Here is a 12,175-nt window from a genome sequence, read left to right as displayed (position 1 = left end):
GAAATACAAACAAAAAAAACAATAGCAAAGATCAATAAAACTAAAAGCTGGTTCTTTCAGAAGATAAATTTGATACACCATTAGCCAGACTCACCAAGAGGGAGAGGACTCAAATCAATAAAATTAGAAATGAAAAAGGAGAAGTTATAATGGACACCACAGAAATACAAAGCATCCTAGAGACTACTACAGGCAACTGTATGCCAATAAAATGGACAACCTGGACGAAATGGACAAATTCTTAGAAAGGTATAACCTTCCAAGACTGAACCAGGAAGAAATAGAAAATATGAACAGACCAATCACAAGGAATGAAATTGCAACTGTGATTAAAAATCTTCCAACAAACAAAAGTCCAGGACCAGATGGCTTCACAGGTGAATTCTATCAGACATTTAGAGAAGAGCTAACACCATCCTTCTCAAACTCTTCCAAAAAATTGCAGAGGAAGGAACACTCCCAAACACATTCTACGAGGCCACTGTCACCCTGATACTAAAACCAGACAAAGATACTACAAAAAAGGAAAACTACAGAACAATATCACTGATGAACATAGATGCAAAAATACTCAACAAAATACTAGCAAACAGAATCCAACAGCACATTAAAAGGATCATACACCATGATCAAGTGGGATTTATCCCAGGATGCAAGGATTTTTCAATATACGCAAATCAATATGATACACCATATTAACAAACTGAAGAATAAAAACCATATGATCATCTCAATAGATGCAGAAAAAGCTTTTGACAAAATTCAACACCCGTTTATGATAAAAAACTCTCCAGAAAGTGGGCATAGAGGGAACCTATATCAACATAATAAAGGCCATATACGACAAACCCACAGCAAACATCATTCTCAATGGTGAAAAACTGAAAGCATTTCCTCTAAGATCAGGAACAAGACAAGGATGTCCACTCTCACTACTTTTATTCAATATAGTTTTGGAAGTCATAGCCACAGCAATCAGAGAAGAAAAAGAAATAAAAGGAATCCAAATTGGAAAAGAAGAAGTAAAATTGTCACTGTTTGCAGATGACATGATACTATACATAGAGAATCGATGCCACCAGAAAACTACTAGAGCTAATCAACGAATGTGGTAAAATTGCAGGATACAAAATTAATGCACAGAAATCTCTTGCATTCCTATACACTAACAACGAAAGATCAGAAAGAGAAATTAAGGAAACACTCCCATTCACCACTGTAACAAAAAGAATAAAATACCTAGGAATAAACCTACTTAAGGAGGTAAAAGACCTGTCCTCAGAAAACTATAAGACACTGATGAAAGAAATCAAAGGTGACACAAACAGATGGAGAGATATACCGTGTTCTTGGGTTGGAAGAATCAATATTGTGAAAATGTCTATACTACTCAAAACAATCTACAGATTCAATGCAATCCCTATCAAATTACCAATGGCATTTTTTACAGAACTAGTACAAAAAATCTTAAAATTTGTATGGAGACACAAAAGACCCCGAATAGCCAAAGCAGTCTTGAGGGAAAAAAACGGAGCTGGAGGAATCAGACTCTTTGACTTCAGACTACAGTACAAAGCTACAGTAATCAAGACAAAATGGTACTGGCAGAACAACAGAAATATAGATCAATGGAACAGGATAGAAAGCCCAGAGATAAACCGCACAGCACCTATGGTCAACTAATCTACGACAAAGGAGGCAAGGATATACAATGGAGAAAAGACAGTGTCTTCAATAAGTGGTGCTGGGAAAACTGGACAGCTACATGTAAAAGAATGAAATTAGAATACTCCCTAACACCACACAGAAAAATAAACTCAAAATTGATTAAAGGCCTAAATGTAAGACCAGACACTATAAAACTCTTACAGGAAAACATAGAAAGAACACTCTTTGACATAAATCACAGCAAGATCTTTTTTGACCCACCTCCTAGAGTAATGGAAATAAAAACAAAAATAAACAAATGGGACCTTATGCAACTTAAAAGCTTTTGCAAAGCCAAGGAAACTACAAACAAGATGAAAAGACAACCCTCAGAATGGGAGAAAATATTTGCAAATGGATTAACTGACAAAAGATGAATCTCCAAAATATATAAACAGCTCATGCAGCTCAATATTAAAAAAAACAAACAACCCAATCCAAAAATGGGCAGAACACCTAAATACACATTTCTCCAAAGAAGACATACAGATGGCCAAGAAGCATATGAACAGCTGCTCAACATCACTAATTATTACAGAAATGCAAATCACAACTACAATGAGGTATCACCTCACACCAGTTAGAATGGGCATCATGAGAAAATCTATAAACAACAAATGCTAAAGAGGGTGTGGAGAACAGGGAAGCCTCTTGCACTGTTGGCGGGAATATAAATTGATACAGCCACTATGGAGAATAGTATGGAGGTTCCTTAAAAAACTAAAACTAGAATTACCATATGACCCAGCAATCCCACTACCCAGAGAAAACCATAATTCAAAAAGACACATGCACCCCAATGTTCATTGCAGCACTATTTACAAAAACCAGGTTATGGAAGCAACCTAAATGCCCATTGACAGATGAATGGATAAAGATGTGGTACATAATACAATGGAATATTACTCAGCCATAAAAAGGAATGAAATTAGGTCATTTGTAGAGGCGTGGATGGATCCAGAGACTGTCATACAGAGTGAAGTAAGTCAGAAGGAGAAAAACAAATATCGTATATTAACATATATATGTGGAACCTAGAAAAATGGTACAGATGAACTGGTTTGCAGGGCAGAAACAGAGACACAGATGTAGAGGACAAACGTAAGGACACCAACGGGGGAAAGCGGTGGGGGGTGATAGTGGTGGTGTGATGAATTGGGCGACTGGGATTGACATGTATACACTGATGTGTATAAAACGGATGACTAATTATACATGCTGTAAAAAAATGTAAATAAAATAAAATTCAAAAAACAAAAACCACCCCACAAAAATAATTAAGCATTTAACTCGATCCAGAAAGAGAAATATAAGAGAAGCAGGAGGAAGGATGCATAAAGTTTAAAGCAAATTTAATTCATTAAAAAAGTGGAGAAATGATGGTAAGTCCAAAATCCATTCTTTCAACAGGGCTAATTACATTGGCAAGCTCCCCTCAAGCATAATCAAAGCCAGAAAGGAGAGAAAGAGAACTAACCCCCAAAATAAAAAATCCAATATAAAATATCAATAATGAGAAGTGGATTTAAGCAAAAATACAAAAGAAATTGTGAAAACTTTTAAGAAAATATAATTTACACCTCTATGTTGATAAATGTAAAAATCATGATTAAATGAAAATTTTAAAATGAAAACACAAATGGCCAAGTTTGTGTAAAAGAAGTTGACAGTCTACACAGAACAAAAAGCATGGAAAGGGTAAAAGACCTACTGTTAAAGTACTGGATCCAGAGAAATTTATTAGCAAGTCTTTTCATATGTGTTCATCTTTAAGGAACACGTAATTTCTATGCTATGAAACTTATTAAAAGGGAGGAAAATAAAAGCTTTACAGTTTATTTTACAAAACTAGTATAGGGCTTCCCTGGTGGCGCAGTGGTTGAGAGTCTGCCTACCGATGCAGGGGACACGGGTTTGTGCCCGGGTCTGGGAAGATCCCACATGCCACGGAGCATCTGGGCCCGTGAGCCATGGTCACTTAGCCTGCGCATCCGGAGCCTGTGCTCCTCAACGGGAGAGGCCACAACGGTGAGAGGCCTGCATACTGAAAAAAAACACCTCAAAAAACAAAAAAAACTAGTATAATCTTGGTACCAAAACTTGACATATTAGAGCCTTAAAGAGGGACAACTATAGACTAAATGTATAACTATGAATATAATATGTATGAAATATTAGCAAATCAAAACTAGAGTTATAAAATATACTATGTCCAAGTGAGTTTATTCTAGAAGTATAAGAATGATATAATTTCAGGAAATTTATTAATATAATTAACCATATTACTAGAACAAGGAAAATATTAAGGTCAAAATATCAAAAATACTGCTGTCGAAACATTTGGTAAAATCCAAAATCTATTCCAGATTTTTTAAAAACCCTCTTAAGTAGAAAAAACTTAAGAATCCTGAAATTAATATCTTGAAATAAATATCTCCCAAATAAGAAGTATTTCTCTTCAAGTCAAAAAACAAGACAAAGATACCACTGTAACCACTACTATTAGGCATTTTTTTGGAATTTAAAGAATAGTAATAAGAAAAATGAAATGAGACGTATAAATATTGAAAAAGAGAAAAAGAATTTTTTTGCAGAAGACATTTGCCTATCTGAAAAAAGCTAAGAAAATCAAATACACTATAGAGTAAAATAAGGTACACATGATTCAAAATGTAAAAAATAGTTGGAAAAAAATGTGTACACACACGCACACACACACACACACACACACACAGTCCTGATATATGTAATATCCTGACACAAAGAGGGAAAACTGATTTTTAAAAACTTGTACGTAGCAGAGAATACAATAAATAAAGCTGACAGGCACATGATAAACTGAGAAAAATATCTGAAACCCATCCTAAATATTAATTCCTTTGATAGCTAAAGAACTCTTAGAAATTGTTGGATACTTTCATTCATTCAACAAATATTTATTGAGTCCTTATTCTTTGACAGGCACTGTTGTAGGTGCTTGGGACATAAATGAACAAAAACTCATAAGTCTCTGCCATCAAAGATCTTACCTCTTCATGCAATTTATTTAACAAAATGCAAATACTAATAAAAAAATGAACAAAACCTTTACCTCCATTAGCATTTAAAGAAATGTGAATACAAAACTTTTATCTTTATTTTTCACTATTTAAGTCAGTAGAGATTTAAAAAATTATTACACTCAATGTTGTCAAGGGTATGGGAAACACATACTCTCACACACTTCTGGAAGGAGAATAAATTGGTAGAAACGTTCTGGAAGGCTATTTGGCAATCTTAAGAAGGTTGACTAGCAATTCCTCTTTTAGGAATTTAGACCAAGTAAATAAACAGATAATTGCAAAAACAATTTAACCACAAGGATATTTATTGTAGAGCTATTTGTAAGAGCAAAAAAGTTGGAAACAATCTAAATTTGGCATATACACACAACATAAGAAATTATATTGTGCTCATTTCGGCAGCACATATACTAAAATATTGGAATGATACAGAGAAGATTAGCATGGCCCCTTGCACAAGACAAGGATGACATGCAAATTTGTGAAGCGTTCCATATTTTTCAAAAAATGGGCAGAAGACCTAAATAGATATTTCTCCAAAGAAGACATACAGATGACCAATAGGCACATGAAAAGATGCTCATCGTTGCTAATTATTAGGGAAATGCAAATCAAAACTACAATGAGGTATCAATTCACACTGGTCAGAATGGCCATCATTAAAACATTTACAAATAAAAAATGCCGGAGGGGGTGTAGAGAAAAGGGAACCCTCTTGCACTGTTGGTGGGAATGTAAATTGGTACAGCCACTATGGAAAACAGTATGATTTCCTCAAAAAACTAAAGATTGAGTAGCCATATGATTCAGCAATCCCTCTCCTGGGCACATATCCAGACAAAACTCTAATTCAAAAAGACACATTTGGGCTTCCCTGGTGGCACAGTGGCTTAGAGTCCGCCTGCTGATGCAGCGGACACAGGTTTGTGCCTCGGTCCAGGAAGATCCCACATGCCGCAGAGCGGCTGGGCCCGTGAGCCATGGCTGCTGAGCCTGTGCGTCTGGAGCTTGTGCTCCGCAATGGGAGAGGCCACAACAGTGAGAGGCCCGCATACCACAAAAAAAAAAAAGACACATGCACCCTATGTTCATAGCAGCACTATTTACAACAACCAAGACATGGAAACAACCTAAATGTCCATCAACAGATGAATGGATAAAGAAGACGTGGTATATAAATACAATGGAGTATTACGCAGCCATATAAAAGGATGAAATAATGCCATTTGCAGCAACATGGATGGACCTAGAGATTATCATACTAAGAGAAGTAAATCAGAAAGACAAATACCATATGACATCACTTGTATGTGGAATCTAAAACATAACACAAATGAAACATATCTATGAAACAGAAACAGACTCACAGATACAGATAACGGACTTCTGGTTGCCAAGGCAGGGTGGGGATGGGGAAGGGAAGGATTGGGAGTTTGGGATTAGCAGATACAAACTCATGTATAGAATGGATAAACCACAAGGTTCTACTGTATAGCACAGGGAACTATATTCAGTACCCTGTGATAAACCATAATGGAAAAGAATATGGAAAAGAATATATATATGTATTACTGAATCACTCTGCTGTACAGCAGAAATTAACACAACATTGTAAATCAACCGTATTTCAATAAAATAAAAAAGAAATTATATTGTAGAAGAATATGTAGTAATACAGAAATACTGTTAAATGAAAACGCAGGTTGTGTTATATACTGAATGATTCAATTTTAAATGAAAAGTATATATATGTATGCGTACATATATATATATACACACATAACACTTTAAAAAGATGGAATGATAGACATTAAAATATTAATTAAGGTTTTGTCTTAGTGGTACAATTTTAAATGCTTTCAATTTTCTTTCTTGTGATTTAGGTAGTATGGATTTCTTAATTTTAAAAGGAGTACTGTATCTCTTTAAACGTATAGATTAAAGAAATCCATATACCTTAGAGAGTTTATATGTTGTTGGATCCTACTTAATTATTACAAATACATCCCCCACATTTTAAACTAATCCCCCTAACACTGCATTAATTCTCTCAGGCCTGAGCGCTGCCAGGAAAAATAGGATGTGACAGGTCTAGGATTAGGGTGAACCAGGTGAAGTGAGTTGTTGAAGTGCAGAGTTGGATCCCATCTTTATTTTTGTTAATTGTGGATATTTTGCATTAATTCTGGTTTTAAAAAATATTACATTAAAGTATTACTCTTCTTGAGTACTGAGAGTTTTGGCAACACCCCCGCCCCGCCCCCCAATTATGCACCCAAGGTGAGTGCCTCTTTCACCTCACCATATTCCCAGCCCTGCTCCCTGACAGCCCTCTGCACTCTCCACGTGCCACAAACAGCATCTTTACATGTGCTGCTCTGCCTCTTGCCTAGCAGCTGCAGTGCCCTCCTGGAAACCTCGAAGCAAACACTGGTGCTCTGGGTGGAGTGAGGAATGGCAGCAATCCCAGCCATTCATGGAGCACTTTCTTTGGCCTGGCCTCTGTGCAAAGCACTTTACTAGAATTATCTGAATCCTCACATAGCCTGATAGGTTGGGTAGCGGAGAATCCTATGCATCCCCCAATACCATTCTTTCCTCTCAGTAACAGACTTTCCTAATTGCATCTGGGCACGTGCCCATCCAGAATACAGATCACATTTCCCAGGCTCTCTTGCAGCCAGAAGTGGCCATGTGATTAAGTTTGGGACAAAAGAAAGTAAGAGGGCTGTGCAATTTTGTGGGACATGTCTATAAAGGGGAAGGCCATTCCCTTCTTCTCACTTTGCCTGCTTCCTCTATGGAATATGTGTGTGAGGACTGGAGCTGCAGCATCCATTTTGACCCAGATATTAAAGCCACCATTAAAGATGGTAGAATGACTATGTGGTCATGTGGGATCTCCATACCAGGCCTGGACTGCTGGGTTACATGAGAGAGAAACAGACTTCTATCTCATTAAAACTATTGTTATCTTAGGTTTCACGGTACTGGCAGATCAACCTAATCCTAATTCATTCTGACAGATATTCTGATGAAGTTCCCTTTGTAGATGAGGAAACAATTCAGAGAAGTTGAGCACCTTTTCCAAGTCTGCACAGCTATTTAGTGACAGATCAAAATCTGAAACCAAGATGTCTGACTCCCATGCCCTAGCTCTTAATCCTACGCTATTACAGTTCCCTGTTCTAGGAAGATTTCCAAACCTGAGCAAAGGGCTTGGAATCCTAGATTTTAGATGCTCATTCTTATGCTTTTCTCCAGATAAATCCTAAACCCTTCTGAGGCTTTAGCAGTTAAAAATGGCTCAGCAGGAGAACAAGAATTCCTTGTAAATGTCTTTCAGTTACTGCCCATACCTTGCTCTGTCCTCAGACCACTGAGTGACAACATCACTGTTTATTTGCACGGGTCCTTAAGGATCAGCCATTGTTGTTTCTCAGGACAAACGTTACTCTGCTCTTCCTACAATGAGTGGTGGGGCTAGGGATGGGGAAGGGCTGCATCTCGGCAGACACTTCAGAAATCCCACCACCTTAAGACAGTCTAATGGAAACCCAGTCCCAACCTTGGAACAATGTGTAGCCCTGTGGCATTTTGACATTGGGTGTCTCTGCACTGTCGAAGTAACACAGCATGTTGCCATGCGTTTATCCCCTTGGGTCAGGTCAATGCTAAAGTAAGTTCATCGCCTCTGCTTCTTCAATAAATGATGTCTGATGCATCAGTTGAATGCATTTCAGGCTTATAAGCGGTTCCCTGGATCTGCAGGCAAAAAGCTTTCACCATCTCTCCCCTCCCCCCACTAGTGACCAGTATCTCAGCATTAATGCATCTGATGGCACTGAGCCTCTGTGGCCTGAGCAAGGACAGTCGCCAAGCAGGGGTTGAAATCACATTTTTATATACATTATTACTTTCCCACAGCTTGGTTTCTTGCAGGCTTTTGATCTATTAGGTCACACCATTTAGTCTGGACTGAATCCTTGAATTACTTTATTTTTTCTTCCAAGACTCTTGTACTCATTAATCAAAATATTCATCTGTAGTGTTAATATAGCAGGTCTAAAAGTGTAACATTGCTTAGTGTGGAAGACAATATACATTCTCAACTGTAGATTTTGTGATTCTTTTGTGAATAATAATCATTGTTATTTTAGGAAAACCCTGAGTTTATCCAATTCTTGTTAGAATTTCCCTACCATAAAATGGAAGTGTGAAATCCAAACCTTCTTGTGAAGTAAACTCATACTATCATTTACACATGTCCAGTCATGGCATTAATAAAAGCAGATTGTCTTGGATAAAACACATGGTTAGCCCTTAAAATAGATGTGAAAATAAGATTATAAATAATTGCTCTTCTTTACTGTGACTATTGGGTTGTATTTAGTGCCAAACTTTTTTTGACAGCTTCTAACGAGTAAGTGTATTATAATTGTTATCCAAGTACAAGCTGCCACTTCTGTGTCATGGCATTCCTCTTCCACAAACTGATGAAAGAAATGAAGCCATGAGGAATCTAAGTAGAACCAGAGGGATTTGTTAGGACAGACATTCTGATTCCTTCATTCTGCTTCTCACTTATTGTCAGACAACAAGTGAGTAAAGACCCACTAAAAAAATCAAAAGATCCATTCATCTTTTGACAAATAAAATAGCAGTTATCAGCACAATAGCTTAGTTTTGCAAGAGCTGCCCTAAATGTACTACTAACTGGTAAACTCTAAATTCCCTTGTGTATATTCCAAGAGTGAGGGACAGGAGGAGGATGAAGAGAGTGAGGCCAAGCTACCTCCACTGTAACTGAGGAGGGGCTCAAGGACAGCAGGAGGGAAAGTTAATATCATCTCTTCCTGGACCAGCTGGGGTGCTTGTGTATTACACAGAATTTCCCAGAATTCCTTTCCCTGTGTGGTTCTGAGTTAGGATGGGCCACAAGAGACATCTGTGGCAATGACACTGCAGCCATACATTCCAAAGGCAGCTTGTGTCTCCCTTGCTGATGATCCGCTGGTTCACCTTGTCAGAGAAGTTCAGCTGCCAAGACAGAGGCTCCAGCTCCCACGGAATCTCCCTCTTCAGGTTCTCTGAGCCCTGGGCCATGAGCATGTGCAGTTTTGAGGGGAGGGGCACTGTCTTCTGCAGATCACCTGTGTCTACCAAGATTACAGGTGTGAGAGACAGACATGGGTCACCAGTTCTCCCTGTGGTTTCCAGCTTGTCCTCTTTCTCCTCTACTTCACAATCAGCCTTTCTCTCCCACTGCTGGCCCTGTGGCTCAACAGCAACGTCAGGCCCATCCACTCCATATACAAAGGCAAGCTCCATCTGGAGATTCCTTCACCAACCCCCCCCCCCCCCCCCGCCAATAGGGTGAGATTTAATCCTGTGCTGCCCAGTATAGTAGCCACTAGCCATTGTATGACTATTAACATTAAAACTGATTAAATTATATACAATGAAAACTTCAGTTCCTCAGCTGTGCTTCTGCCATATTTCCCATGCATGCCTAGTGCCTATGTTATAAAACAGTGCAGATACAGAACATTTCCATCACCATTGGAAGTTCTATTGAACAGTACTGGTATAATTCTTTTCATAAATTCCTTATTTCATATCACTCTTAGGGATTCTTTTTCTCTGATCAAACCCTAACAGATACACCAGCATTTGGTAAAGACTGGTCTAGTCAGTGATTTTCAATTTTTTGTTTTCTTGAGCACCTATGATTGATAATGTTCACATGTGTGACAAATTTCCATGGCCCAACTCATATTTTGACAAAATTTCTAAAGAGGATTCCAAGAAAGAAAAGCAAATAGGTGAAATAGATGCAGCACTAATTAAAATTCCCTTAAGACACTGATGAAAGAAATTGAAGATGACACAAACAGATGGAAAGATACCGTGTTCATTGATTAGAAGAATTAATATGGTTAAAATAACTATTCTATCCAAGGCAATCTACAGATTCAATGCAATCCCCATCAAAATACCAATGGCATTTTTCACAGAACTAGAACAAATAATTTTAAAATTTGTATGGAAATACAAAAGACCCTAAATAGCCAAAAAAATCTTGAGAAAGAAGAGTTTGAGGTATCATGCTCCGTGACTTCCGACTATATTACAAAGCTACAGTAATCAAAATAGTAGGGTACTGGCACAAAACCAGACACATAGATCAATGGAACAGAATAGAGAGCCCAGAAATGAACCCATGCATTTGTGGTCAATTAATTTATGACCAAGGAGGCAAGAATATACAGTGGAGGAAAGACAGTCTTTCAATAAGTGGTGCTGGGAAAACTGGGTATCTATATGTTAAAGAACGAAATTAGGACAATTTCTAACACCACATACACACACAAAAAAAACCTCCAAATGGATTAAAGACCTAAATGTAAGACTGGAAACATAAAAGCCCTAGAAGAAAACATAGACAAAACACTCTGACATAAATCATAGCAATATTTTTTTTGGATCTGTCTCCTAAAGCAAAGGAAACAAAACCAAAAATAAACAAATAGGACCTAATTAAACTTAAAAGCTTTTGCACAGCAAAGGAACCATTAACAAAACAAAAAGACAACCTAATGAATGGAAAAAATATTTGTAAATGATATGACCGATAAAGGGTTAATATCCAAAATATATAAACAGCTCATGCAACTCAACATCAAAAGAACAATCAATCTTATTTAAAAAGCGGGCAGAAGACCTGAATAGACATTTTTCCAAAGAAGACATACAGATGGCCACAGGCACATGAAAAGATGCTTAACAGTGTTAATCATCAGAGAAATGCAAATCAAAACCACAGTGAGATGTCACCTCACACCAGTCAGAATGGCTATACACAAAAAGACCACCAATAACAAATGTTGGTGAGGATGTGGAGAAAAGGGAACCCTTGTACACTGTTCGTGGAAATGCAAATTGGTGCAGCAACTGTGGAAAACAGTATGAGGGTTCCTCAAAAAACTAAAAATAAAACTACAATATGATCCAGCAATTCTACTCCTGGGTATATATCCAAAGAAAATGAAAACATTAATTTGAAAAGATACATGTATCCCAATGTTCATAGCAGCATTATTTACAATAGGCAAGATATGGAAGCAACCTAAATGTCCCTAAACAGACGAATGGATAAAGAAGATGTGGTAATACACACACACACACACACACACACACACACACACACACACACACACACACACACACACAATGGAATACTACTCAGCCATAAACAAGAATAAAATTTTGCCATTTGCAACAACATGGATGGACATGGAGGTTATTATGCTACATGAAGTAAGTCAGACAGAGATAGATAAATACTGTATGACATCACTTATATGTGGAATCTAAAAAATAAAACAAACTAGTGAATATAACAA

The 12,175-nt window shown here is 37.4% G+C and overlaps 1 pseudogene; it reads left to right on the top strand.

Moving 5' to 3' along the window:
• Nucleotides 1–5,155: 5,155 nt before the first annotated feature.
• On the top strand, nucleotides 5,156–5,270 carry LOC117313705 (U6 spliceosomal RNA; annotated as a pseudogene).
• The last annotated feature ends 6,905 nt before the right edge of the window (nucleotides 5,271–12,175 follow it).

This window comes from Tursiops truncatus, chromosome 9 (genome assembly GCF_011762595.2).
Source record: "Tursiops truncatus isolate mTurTru1 chromosome 9, mTurTru1.mat.Y, whole genome shotgun sequence".
Lineage (NCBI taxonomy): Eukaryota > Metazoa > Chordata > Mammalia > Artiodactyla > Delphinidae > Tursiops > Tursiops truncatus.
This window is presented reverse-complemented; position numbering and strand designations above follow the sequence as displayed.